Genomic DNA, 12,877 nt, shown 5'->3' with positions numbered 1-12,877 from the left:
CCCCAGAGAACAAATTCTATGTAGTTGCATTACAAAGTATTGTTGTGATAATTATTGGACATACTGGGCCTGATTGTCCTCTTGCTTTTAACACTGGCTTTATACCACTGTATATTAGTGTAGCCAGATAGCAAGTGTGAAAAATAAGGACACGGGGTGGAGGGTAATAGGAGCCTATGTAAGAAAAAGCCCCAAATATTGGGCCTGTCCCTATAAAATCGGGACATCTGGTCACCCTACTGTATATTACAGTGACTTCAGTGAAGTTGTTCCTCATTTAAATGGACGTGAGAGAGGAGAATCAGTCCTGCTGGCTGCATATCAGCCACAAAATATCACAAATGAAATGGCTATTCAGCCACTTCTCAGCTTCTGAGAGACATTCTGAGTCTGTTGCTTATTTTATGCTTGTCAGATTTGCTTATGCTCATTATGGCCATTCAGAGAGGGTTTTACAAGTGGTCTTGATGGAAATCAGGAACAGTGGTAAAAAATATGGTCCTTCTGACAGGCACTTATGGGAAACACAAGACCTGTATCTGGGAAACATGAGATAGAAACATATCCTCTGCTGTTTCATTGCACTGGAATGTCACTAGCACTACTGAGGAGAAAGAGCCCTCTGTGATTTAGCTTCCTCCAAGGATTAAACAACATGTCTCCTTATGAAAGGAAATCAAAGTCACCAGAAGGATATCTTATTAGGGCTAAATTGCTAAGGAAGCAGGACAGGAATAACCAGAGAAAACAAACACATTCTGATTTTTCTGCATTGCTCTCTCTTGTGGATGCTTGGTAGTGGATCAGCTTCAGCTTCATGGCAGTTCAGAGGAACTGTGCCAAGGAAAAAGCTCTGATAATATGAATAGCTATTAAAAGTTAAACACATATGACCCGTCACTATCGTCAAAACATGCCAGAGGCACAGATGCTGTAACAAGTCATGGCATATCTGGTATGTTGACTAGATAACATATATAGTCCAGGACTCTACAGGCATTTACCCTATTTACTACTTTGTTTTGTTTGTCCATAGTAACCTTTCATTGCTGTGGTTCTCTTTCATCAAAGTTAGAAAAAAGAAGACATTCACAGCAGTTGTTTGTTTGTGTTAGGTGAAGTAAAATAAAACTGAGTCTCAGACCTGGAAGTTTCATCCAAGATTTCCCCCCCACACACACACTTCCTTTACACCTTTGATGTCTGCCCTTTACCACCCACCACCCCTTTCTCTCACCACACACCTTCTTGTAATAGCCTTTAAATGAAATTATCTTCCCTAGGACAAAAGAGGAGGTTGTGGTTGCTATAGATGACATCTCATGAGTAGGCACCGCTTGCTCATTGTGTTTATTCCGTTCTCTCCTAGCTATGGTACCTGGAGTCGGAAGGGTCACTCCACAGTTTGAACTGGCATATTTTTAAAGTCTTTTCTATTATGAAATATTTATGAGAGGAAATAGGGTTGGACATTCCTGCAGCCAGTCCAATGTAAGAACACTATGTTCCTTCCTTCTTAGAACATGTAAATGTAGTCAGTTCTTTAATGGAAGACACACATACCTCATTCCTTTACATTTGAAGTGAGCTGTCAGAGGAATGTAAACTTTTATTTGGAGCAAGCCCTCAGGTAAAGGATTACCATATGCTGCACAAGAAAATTCCAGCATGCCCACCAAAATTCATCCTTTGGGGAAAGCTATGAATAGAAAGTTTGTACACTGCTATGAATATGGATAAAATACATCACCACACAAAATCAAAAACACATATTTTGGATCCCATAATATTTTCAAAAATATATTGAAAAGAAAATAAACACAGATTTTGTGTGTTCATTTACTGTTTGAAGTACCTTTGGGGAAGAGAGACAGCAACAACTTTTTTTTCCAAATTATTCATTCTTCTTGATGCATTTCAGACAGTGTGAGGTTCTTTGGGGAAGCACAGCAAATTAATTCCCTGGATCTCTTTATTTCTCAACCTGCAGTTCATTCTGAAGGAGATTGTCTTGTGCACAGCATCAGCAAAAATTTCTGTACTCAGGACTTATATTTGATTTTAAAAGGCAGAAAAGCATTGCTGTCTATAGCATCACAAATTATCCTTTTCATGAGTGTTACATGCTCTTTATTAACCTTGCTCTCAAATATAATTTGCATTTTCAAAGCTACTTCCAGATGAATTGTTGTTGCTAGTTTGCTGTGGTCCATGTCAGTTTCTTTTGAAATCAAAGAAGTTCTAGAGATGAGAAAACTTGTGTTCATGAGTGTAGGAGGCTAGGGAACCACGGAAGATTCTGTTACGGCTTAGCTTAGGCAGTTCCGCTTTCTCAGCCTCCGGTTACTGTAGGACACGGCATGCTAGTTTTAACCTGCCGTAACCGGCTGGGACTGCTGCGTGGCAAGCCCCTGGCTGTTGGCCAGGGGGGCAGCCCCGGAGGGTGGAGAGTTTCTATTGCATTATGTATGAGCTGATATGCTGCTGTTTGTATAAAATGAGCATGCTTTGTGTTTGTTTTAGGACTTCACCCCAGGCCGAGCTACAGGGCGCTGGGTCCCCGTCTCAGTGACAGCAACGCTTGGGGTCCCCGTTGCAGATGTGTCACGTTACCTTCATTAAAACCAATTACTCTCAGCGTGGAGTCGGTCTCGTTCTTGCAGAGTACCTCGGGCCTTTTGGGGCCATAACAATGAGATTCCCAGCTCAGTTTTGCACGTCGATGAGCTTTGAATTGTCCAGAGAAGATAGCTATCTAATGTGAACCGCTGCACCTTTTAGAGGTTTGCCCATCACTTTGCTAATATAAATTTCATATTAAGTTTTATAAAAAGCGACAAAGAGTCCTGTGGCTCCTTGTAGACTAAAGTGCATCTGATGAAGTGGGTATTCACCCATGAAAGCTTATACTCCGTCTGTTAGCCTATAAGGTGCCACAGGACTCTTCGTTGCTTTTTACAGACCCAGACTAACACAGCTACCCCTCTGATATTAAGTTTTGAACTTCTTCTATAGCATTGTTCCTCTGACACAGCATTTTTGAAGCCATATACTCTCTGACCTTATTATAATGACATAGGATCACACAGTTGTGTTCAGTAGTGTCAAAACTATGGTTTTGACTTTTTGTATAGGTAGTGAATTATTATTTATTTTTTTAAAGAAAATGGTAGTAGAGGGAGATGTTTTAATAGCAGCGAACAGAAGTAGTAGTAATAATAATGTAATACTTTACATATCTACAGCATGTTATTTTAATGATATAATCTACACCGCATATTCCTGGCAAGGAAAGCTTAAATGATTTGCCCAAGGTGACACAGACAGGAGTGGAACTCTGATATTCAGACTCTCAGTCCTGTCCTTTAGCCATAGGCCATGCTTAGAGCCATTTTTTCCTTTCTGTAAAGCTACTTTGTGATTTCAAAGTGTAATTCATTTTTAAATGTGCTCCCTAAACCCTGCACCTGGACAATCAAATCGATACTAACGTGCATAAAACATGTATCAATCAAATGGCAAACTGTGTGTCAACAGGTGGGATTTGGCCATTTGACTCAGGCACGCAAATCTGAAAACTGAACCCTTGTGTATTATCCATGGAACTTGCAAATGTGCAAGGAAGGGAGAAGTGACTGAACAAAGACCTTATACCCTCTTGTGTCTACCTGCACATAGGATGTGGATAAACTCAGTCTCTGCATTCCAGGACACATAGGAACTGCAGTTTCTGTCTGTCCCTATGGATTCAAATCCCCCCCAAAGGAGAATGGAGGACTGTCTCAAGTGGAATGTTATAATGTTCCACCCCCACCCTACTCCACATACTAGGAAGTCTCTGGACTACGGCACAGTCCTTCCAGTGAACCCCGTGGGGTGATATGTCTTCATACCATCCTCAGGGTGAACCAGTAGCTAAATGCCACAATCTGGCCCTCAGTGTGCTCTGGGAGGGAAAGAGGAGCTGGGGATTGTGATAAGATCTCACTGAACTAGCAAGTGGGGTTGAGTGGTTGGAGGTCTGTAACTTTATAGGAGTCTCATTTCATGGCCTGACAGACCATAACACTCTCCTCCCATTGCCCACAAGCTCTGCCATAAAAGCAGGTTAACAAAAGGAATTATAAGAGAACAGACTATTCTGAAGCATTTTATGCCCCACTGACGACAGGATCTCGAGCAGATAAATGTTTTTGAACATGAATTTAGGTCAGCTTTTTGTGAGCAGTGTTTATAAAGGAAAAGTGTGTCATCCAGTATTTTATAGGAAAGCTTAAAGTTTCTGCTTCACAGTTGTTTTACCTAAGGGAATGTTTTGTGTGAACTGCTGGGAACTTAATGTTCTTCATGTATATTTACAGAAGCAAATGGAATCCCTGAAGGTGAACACAAAGAGCTGGCACATGTGAGATTCTCTGCACTGGCCTGTCCCACTGAGTATTGCTGTTCCACTGTGTGTTTTGGAAACTGTGACTCTGTGTAAGAACAAACAGATGGCGTTAATAGAGGGGCAATCACAGCTAAGGATCTGTATTTTTCAGATGTCCAGACTATTCAGACCGTATAGTATGCTGTGTGGGATAGTAATGTCAATGCACCCTGCTGACGTATAAGAATGAGCACTGTTTCTTTATGCGTGCAGCAGGGAGGTCCTAAGCCAGGGGTGGCCAACCTGGGTCCCTAAGACAACTTGTGGCCCTGGAGGCTCTAAATTGTTGCCTTAAGGGGCAGCTGTTTTAAGAATAAAATGTGTATTTGATTATGAATTAAAAATGTGGTCTCTGAATCACACCCTGTCATTTTTAAACTGAAGTTTAAAAGGGGAGTTGGAGGGGAGTGCCTCCTGAATTTGGCCCCTGCTTCAGGCAGTCTCTGCTTGACCTGAGAAGCTGCAGCCTTCATTCTATTTTGAGACCTCCTTCAGGGAACCTCCTCTCATTGGCTTCCCCAGTTTCCTACCTCCTAGGGAAGAATAGCCAATCACAGCTGCTGCAGAAGGCAGGCTGAGTTCTCTCCTCTTTCCCTCAGGCAGTCGGAAACTTTTAGGCAGTAGAGAATACCATTTTCACAAGAGGGTTTGCTAGAGGAAGGAAGAAAGAAGAAGGAGCCCAAAAGCTTTTCTTCTCTCTCCCCTCTTTTAAGAAAAAAATGAGTTGTTCATCCCTCCACCCTGTTCTTCTGTATCCCTGCAACATCAAGCTGGGAAGAGGGAGAAGAGGAGCCTCACTGGAAGTGCCCTATCAGGCCTGGAGTGCAGGGGTGAACAGTCCCTGGTGCTGCAGGAGGAGCAGAAACATGCTGAAGGGCAAAGGGCTGATGTGAGGTTAGGGGCAAAAAATTAATGGATTTGGAGGCGGAGGACTGGGACAGATGTGGTACTAGGTGGAAGCACAAAATTAATTGGCATTCTGGGGGCTTGGGAGAAGCTCTGTGCCATCCTGCAGCACTTTAAAAAATCATTTCAATGTGATCTCTGTTGAGTTTTACAATGAGAGCTCCTGAAGTGGGAGTCAAAACCACCACACTCGATACATTTGTCAGAGCTGGTTGCACTAAATGCACACACACACTGAAGGTCTGTAGAGACAGTTAAAACAATCAGAAGACATAGCAAACCCCATGATTTAATGCTTTAAAAAAACCACAACTCATGACTTGGAGCCAATCTCACATTTTTGGGTAGTGTGACTCATGACTTTTTAACTTTTAGGTTTGGAAATACCGTATAGGAGTTATTGCTTTGTGTCCCCTCTGCTGACAGATCTTTATAGTAGATCCCAAGTGCAACCACTCTGCCACTTTTCAGCCTATGTTCGCTTTGCTTGTCCATTATTTACACTAGGTGCTTGGTCATTGAAGTCACATGGTATTTTTTCTTCTCCTGACTTGGATAAATCAAACTTTTTTTTAAAAAATGGGGAAAAAATGAAAATGAACTATGATAATTATTTTTGGGTAACAACATTTTTGCTAAAATACATGAAATATTCAGGAATCACAAACGTTTTCAGGAATAATTAGTGGTCACCCAAATACTTGCCAATAACAAATAATACAACTTCAAAAGTTGTAGTGAACCAAACCTGGCATTCTTATTTGAGAGAATAGTTACAAATGAGGGTGTTTTTAAAACACTATTCCTCCAACTCTTGTCCAAACAGTCCAGCACGCAGTCATGAATAACTATGGGTTCATAGGAGGGTCATGAATGGGGCAAGGAGTGAGGTTGGGAAGATCAAAGTTTGCAACAGATATTTTTTAGAATAATTTGACCAACTCTCCTCAGGGGAGTGCCAGTTCCTGTAATATTTCCAGCCCAATTTTGTGGCCTCAGTAGGTTCAGAGAGTCCTAGTAGACTTTAAATAAGCATTTGGATTTTCAGAGGCTTTTCAGAACTGAACCCTTAAACCATTTTAGACTTCACGCATCATTAGTCTGAATTCCCCCTTTAGTTACGGCCAATCTTGCAGGGCGGTAAGAGAGATGAAGATGTTATAGCTGCCTGAGTGTATAGCTCTTTCAGTGTTTACTCTTAAGTTTTGACATTAAGCTGTGAGCAATGTAAATCATATTCTATTCATATATATGCATCTGTCATGACACTGTCAACAATTTGAACTATTTCACTTGCCTATGTGAGTGACGCATATATATCATATGTAATATGCAAATATTTAGAGCACTAGTTTTGCACATTTTCTGGGTTGTGAATATTCTAAGTTGTACACTAATCTTTGTGGCTGGGTCACAAGTACATTTTTTAGTAAATGAAAGTGATTTTCTTACTGTTGTAAAAATAGCTGCTAAGCAAATTTCAAGGAACCTTTTTAAAAATGTCCAACTGCATTAGTGTGCACAAAATGTGTTTACAAAGATGTGCCTAATTTGCATAAACATATAGCAGTTGAATGCATACAGTAAGTGAATATTTGGATGCACAAAAAGCCTGTTTGTGTGTGAAGTTGCGTTAATTGCATGTGCATATTAAGGAGAAACATCTCCATTTTTCAAAATCAGACCCTCACTGTCAATCTGGGACCCTACAGAGACAATTACTGTATCACTTAGAAAGTATTATTTTCTTATTTTTAACTGAGAGATTAAGAATGAATGCTGGAGTGATGAAAGGTGATGTGGGGACGGCTAACTCTGGAAGCAGAAATTTGTTTATTCTCAGGCTGGGTACAAGAGTTTGTGGCTTGCCTTTTCAGCTTCCCACACTGCCATGGCAATTCAAATTACCTTGGCCTGGAAATATGACTGTCTGCCATTCGCTGTATTTGTGTATCTTCAGAGGAAATGCTTCCAAACAGAGCAGGGGCCATCAAATCCCTTTCCAACTCATAGCTTATAGTCACCTTATTGAGGATTGAGCTCAGCAACGCCAAGAAGGGATTTATTCACTGATCAGTCTCCTAAATTCTTTGGTGGATGATGCCTTCCCTGTTACCTAGTGGGGGATGCAGACAATCAGCAAAGGAATGTTTTCATAAACACTGTTTTCCAGACAGTCCTTCATCTGTGGAAAACAGTTGTAAAAAGGATATACCTGATCCCACCACTCCTCATGCTGTAGAAGCAGACTAAGGATAGTCTACCGACAGAATGCCATCATGATGCCTCAGCTAATTTCAAATATATAGTCAACATCAGGGGCGGCTCTATGTATTTTGCCACCCCAAGCATGGCAGTCAGGTGGCTTTCGGTGGCATGCCTGCGGGAGGTCCGCCGGTAATGCAGATTCGGCTGCATGCCTGCGGGAGGTCGCCGGTCCCGCGCCTTTGGCGTACCTGCTGTCAAATTCCCGCCAAAACTACGGGACCGGCAGACCTCCCACAGGCATGCCAGCAAAGGCAGCCTGACTGCCGCCCTCACGGCGACCAGCAGGCCACTCCCCGCAGCTTGACACTCCAGGCACATGCTTGGTGCACTGGTGCCTGGAGCCGCCCCTGGTCAACATTTAAGTACTTATAAGTGCCAAGGAAGAAGGCCTGGATGTGAGGGGATGGGGAGCTCTTTAAGGCCAGTCTAATAATAATTTTCTTAAAACTTGTTAAAAATATTTAACAAGTGCTGTTCATAGAAGTAGGAAAGTCTAGAGACCTGGTTTACAGTCACAGGTAATGGATTTAATAATCTGTTTATGTTTCTGATTAAATATGTCCTGATAAACTCATTAAACAATTTGGTACATTCACTGCTGCTAAGGTATTAGCAATGTTTTGGGCAAAACTAAAACAATTTATCATCCTTCACAGAACCAAAGCACCAGTAGGAAATAACTATGCTGCAGCTCTTAATAATTTGGTATCATAGGCAACAACCTGATCATCATCTTCTTTTGCCAACCATAAGAACAATTGTCTGTGGTCAAGAACTGAAACTGCAGGGCAGGAATTAATTGAATTGCACATTGTCTGCTCACATTATCCATGTTTTGAACCAGTGCTATTAATCCAGTGTTGTTTTTAAAGGGAGAGACAGTTCACAGAAAACATTAAAATCTGCTGAATTCACTAACATGGGATGAATCCCTAATTTTTACTGAGCTCAGAAGGTTTTTTTTTGTTTGTTTGTTTGTTTTTTAGTGGCATCTCCTGTACTTAAGAGTGAAATAAATTGTTTGGGCATGTGTTTTTTCTCCAGATGCTTCTGTCCCTAGCTGCAAAATTAGACCTACTTTGGCACATGAAAAAACTTGTTTCCTGTAAAATGCTTCATAAAACTTATGGCAGATTTAGTTTGAAACTGCTCAAAGTGTTCTTAGAATATGAGTGTGGCCTCAGACTCCACCAGGAATGTTTTATAGAAGGTACAGCTGTCAGGAGAATGCTGGAAGTGGCTCCTTGGAGTTTCATCACAGATTCTTCACTGACTGAAATTTTAAACCCACAGTATCTTCAGCCAGGCTCTGAAAATAATTCAACTATTCTTCTGAAGCTATTGAAGAGATGCCATCTTCAAGGAGGAGATCCAAGGGCTGTTGTTGATTTCCTTAGAAACTCTATTCTTAATCAATGGCTTGATGGTGAAAATGTTACCAAAAAGACCTCCAACATAGTGGAATTCATTGCTACTGGTTGTTTTGTTTGTCAGAGTGTACACTCACTTTTCATTCTATTCCAGGAGCAATTAGAGAGAGAGAGGCCAGTTAAAGGCAAGGGAGAGAGATGCCAGTTTGACTTACCAGACCTAGATCATCCAGAAGCAGGTACAAAAAGAAAACAACCTCAGGCATATTTTCAACTCCATAACAATGTTACCCACACTTTTTAGGAAGCAAGAGGAAAGAATACTATTTGTGTCTTTAGAATGTTTTTCTATATAAAGGAGAATGGCATACCTAAAACAAAATGAATTCCTACAGCAACATCTACATGCCCCCTTGATTCTGGGACTAAGCAAAAGACCTGTTGGTCTTTGGACAAGTAGTCTTTCTATTTATTTATTTATGGCTTGAAATCTAGTGTAATCATCTCTGTCTTTCTGATCTCTCTTTTCCTTGAAGTAACATGGCACTTTCTAACATTTGGGAATGTCTGATGGGCCCAGCAACAGTAAATCTCTCCTAATTAGAGGAAGTTTGATACAGTGCTTGGCTAAGATTCTGATGTGAAATGAACTTTACACAGGTTTCGGTATTAATACTGAAAGATTTCTCAATGCACACACACAAATGCTAGTGTCTGAGATGGGAACTTTACTCCTTTCTTGGTAGTGAGTGAAAGATAATTTATTAGAGTTTTAATAGAGTTAAATTAGATGTTGTTCTTGCTTACAAGAATGCAGTGTCTGAAGAAGAAGCCGTCGTCGTCGTCTTCTTCTTCTACAACAACAACGACAATGACAAACATAAGTATCTCCCACTGTTGTCCCCAAAATTAGATCAACATTTATGAACATGAGCTTAAGCCATAGTATCAAGTGGGATGAATGGGAGTTCAGTAGGGCTGGATGAACTGTTCTGGTGAAAATTGGTGGCAGCTCCCAAATCAGTCACATTTGAGTTTGCAAACAGAAGTTAGATACTATGAAATTCAACAAATAGAGGGCTTAATCCTGCAAATCCTTTGCTCACAGAAGTCACATAGCAGAGAATTCTGTGCATGGAGGGATTGTAAAATCAGGCAGTAGAGTTGCCTCTTTGTTACAGGACAGTGTGACATCACCTTACTGAGCTGCAGAAAGAGGAGAGGGCCAGGCCCTAGTCAGCTGTTTCTGAAGAACCCTGCGCTCCAGTATCCCATTCCTGGATTCCAGGTGAAATGAGCAAGTCTGGATCTGAATTTGAGCTTGCCTTTTTCATCTGAGGAACTCTGATCTCTTTCCTTCCAGAGTCAACCTAGATAATCATATTTTTGTTCTATAACTTTTTAGTAACAGAGGCGGAAAATAAAAAAGAAATAATGAGTATGAGAAGGAGAGACACTTTGGGGCCTAGTGACGGCTAGACATCCGGGCTTGTCTGGGGGTTGAGGAAGACTGTAGATCCTCACTATTATTCTAGTGTCTCCTTATAGAATGGTATTTTTCCTGGTTTACATCACTGGAAGGGAGCACCTACTGTGTTAAAATAGTTCCCCCTCTGTCCCTCAGGGACAGGCTTTTCTAAGAGAATTTTATACCAGATAGTATTATAGCAAAGGTGGGGGGTTTTTTCATACTACGTGAATATGTAAAGTAAAAAACTGATGTCTTTTTCTTATTTCTCTGTCCCATAGTGCTCAAAGTCTTTAACATTTTTCACAAAAGAATCTTCACAAGACCGGCCTCTCCTTTCCCTAATAATTGGGAGTACAATATCATGTCTCTCAGGGCAGACTTCCATGCAAAAAGGAGCGACCAAGAACTCATGTGATTTATCAAGATCCATTTGCCTCAGGTACAGTGAATCCTGGGAACTGCTGTGGTGTCCCTTTTTGGCCTTAGAGAAGTCTCTGTTGTAAAAATGGACATTAGAAAGGCCTTTTTCCCTTGTTTGCATACCTGACAGCATCCTCAAATGGGGGAGGAGCAAATAGTAGAATTGTATATATTGGACTGTGTTTGCATACAGTTGCATTGAGTACACTTTTAATTGTCTGAGGGATATTGTATTTTTCTGCCAAACCGGCCTTTGCTTTTATCTGGGACTCAATGCTCAGCTTCTAGGGAAGATCTTTGCTTTTGTAGGGTATTTGGTATCTTTGGGTGGGTTAGACAATCCAGAGAATGCCTAGGCGATAGGGGCCATCTAAGAATGTGGGCTAGGGTGGGAGTTAGTGTTATGAAAGGGTTTTCCTTCTAGACCTGTAGGAGGATCTGAAACCATTTAGGCCAGTGTTCTTGCTCATGGACTGTTAGGCCCCAGTCCAGCAGAGCATTTAGGCATGCCAAAGTGAGTGATTACTCACATGCTTAAAGTTAAATGCTCTGCTGGATTTGGACCTTGTTTTATGTATCATATTGGTCCAAGTTAAACTTCAATCTTTTCCAAGCAGAAACCTTGCCTTTTTACAAGATTGTAAAGCACTGTGTACACTTTTCATAGCTGTATAAGTAACATTCACTTGCATATCTGAGAGAGAATTTCTCAGGGAAAGCACCAAGATTATTGTTTAAGAAAATCTCAGAAAGGAATAAGGTTGAATTAATTGGGCCTAACAAAGATTTGCTTATATTTTCATACACTCTACTGAGGCAGAAGGGGTATGTTAGGTATGTCGTATACTGAAAATACAGAGTATTTGCATTTTGCTCTTTTTGCCACTTAGTGAGCGGCAGCAGTAAAATTTAGAAACTTGTAGAATCTTAGTTAATGAGGTCTTTGTTATTTACTGTTGGCTCAGGATCAAGTATATGATGTGCTTGTGCTGCAGGGGGCTAATGGCCTGATCCTCCATCCATTGAAGTCAATGGGAGTCTTTCAGTAGGCTTTGGATCAGGCCCTATATCCAGTACTTTCAGAGAAATGGACTCAGTGATTGAATGTGTCTTTTTTTATATCTAACTTCTATGATTCTATGATCCTAATTAATCCTTCAGCTGTTAATAGTCCGATTGTACACTTGTAAATAAATGTAGATTACAATGCATTAATGAATCTAAATAATAACTAATTAGAACAATTAAACCATTTGCCTAATTTGCTTTTAGTTACCAATGTACAATTCCTGAAAGAAGTCCTAAAGGCCTGTTCCTGCTCCCATTGAGCCAATGGCACAATTGCTATTGACTTCAGTGGGAGCAGGAGCAGGAGCAGGCTTCAACTGAATTTGGGGTTGACGGTACGAGGGGTATCTATTGGATTAGGAGCTAGAGCATACAACTGAAAAATCTGAGGAGAGAAGACTGATTTTTCTGAACCATAGGGGAAGTAATGAACTCTAAGAATTGCTCAAGAACTCTTGGCTTGTAAATACTGTATCTGTTTGCTTACTTTCCATCCTAAAAGAGTATATAATCCATAACCTTGGGACATTAACTGCTTGGTGTCTGTGCTCTTTTAAGTAGTTGTATATATCTAAATAAAAATAGAGAAATTAATACATTATTCTAATCTCCTTTGCCCTGGCCACATTTCAGTTTGTCTAATTACATTCCATAAATCCTTCATATAAATCTTTAGATAAAGAAAAATTGAATTTATAGCCTTCTAAATACAGGACATACACTTAATCCCCAGTGGATTGCATAATCTTAATTAACAGCTATGGGAGTATTCAGGTAAATATTGATAATTACATAGGAAAAGTAATGAAATCCTTCATCAAGGCTACAGAGTTCAAATAAAGTATGTTCTCTTGTCCATGCCAAGATCTACATGCAGCCAAACATTTGTGCAAATCTGACTTCATTTTCTGTATGTTTTGCTCTTTCAACGAAAAGGGGCAAAGA

The sequence above is a fragment of the Mauremys mutica genome, chromosome 3, assembly GCF_020497125.1.
Source record: "Mauremys mutica isolate MM-2020 ecotype Southern chromosome 3, ASM2049712v1, whole genome shotgun sequence".
Lineage (NCBI taxonomy): Eukaryota > Metazoa > Chordata > Testudines > Geoemydidae > Mauremys > Mauremys mutica.
This window is presented reverse-complemented; position numbering follows the sequence as displayed.